Source organism: Cebus imitator, unplaced genomic scaffold (genome assembly GCF_001604975.1).
Source record: "Cebus imitator isolate Cc_AM_T3 unplaced genomic scaffold, Cebus_imitator-1.0 Scaffold258, whole genome shotgun sequence".
Lineage (NCBI taxonomy): Eukaryota > Metazoa > Chordata > Mammalia > Primates > Cebidae > Cebus > Cebus imitator.
The window spans coordinates 776,433-777,634 of record NW_016107573.1 but is presented as its reverse complement, the minus strand read 5'-3'; positions in this window follow the sequence as shown (position 1 = coordinate 777,634).

The window sequence follows — 1,202 nt, the reverse complement described above, 5'->3', positions numbered from 1 at the left end:
TTTTTGAGACAGAGTCTCATTTTGTTACCAGACACCAGGCTGGAGTGCAGTGGTGTGATCTCGGCTCACTGCAACCTCCACCTCCTGGGTTCAAGGAATTCTCCTGCCTCAGCCTCCTGAGTAGCTGGGACTGCAGGCACGCGCCACCATACCCAGCTAATTTTTGTATTTTAGTAGAGACAGGGGTTTCACTATGTTGGCCAGGATGGTCTCCATCTCTTGACCTCATGATCTGCCCGCCTTGGCCTCCCAAAGTGCTGGGATTATAAGCATGAGCCACCCTGCCCAGCCAATTTTTGTATTTTTAGTAGAGATGGGGTTTTACCATGTTGGCCAGGCTGGTCTCCAACTCCTGACCTCATGATCTGCCTGCCTCAGCCTTCCAAAGTGCTGGGATTACAGGTGTGAGCCACTCGCCCGGCCTTTCTTTTTGTTTGTTTGAGAGGAAGTCTTGCTCTGTTGTTCAGACTAGAGTGCAATGGTACGATCTCGGCTCACTGAAACCTCCGCCTCCTGGGTTCAAGTGATTCTCCTGCCTCAGCCTCCTTAGTAGCTAGGATTATAGGTGCACCCCAGCACACCTGGCTAATTTTTTGTATTTTTAGTAGAGACAGGGTGTTACCATGTTACTCAGGCTGGTCTCAAAATCCTGACTTCATGATCTGCCTGCCTCCGCCTCCCAAAGTGCTGGGATTACAGGTGTGAGCCACCATGCTCAGCCACCCCTACTCCTTTTTTTTTTGGAGATGGAGGCTCACTCTGTTGCCCAGGCTGTAGTTCAATGGTGTGATCTCAGCTCACTGCAACCTCCACCTCCCAGGTTCAGGCGATTTTCTTGCCTCTGCCTCTGGAGTAGCTGGGATTACAGGCGGGAGCCATTAGGCCCGGCCAGGAATTCTTAGAGATCTGTGATGCCTGCCATGTACTGGCACTGCGCAGGCACATTACTCACATACACTCCTGTGGATCCCATGACAACCCCAAGAAATATAAGAAAGAGGCGTGGTTAGTCCCTTTTTGTTTTTAAGAGACAAGGTCTTGCTCTGTAGCTCAGACTGGATTGCTGTGGTGTAATTGTGGCTCATCACAGCCTTAAACTGGGCTCAAGTGATCCTCCCACCTCAGTCTCCCAAGTCAGTGAGATTACAAATGTGTATCACGATGCTGGTTAATTTTTCTTTCTTTCTTTTTTTTTTTTTTTT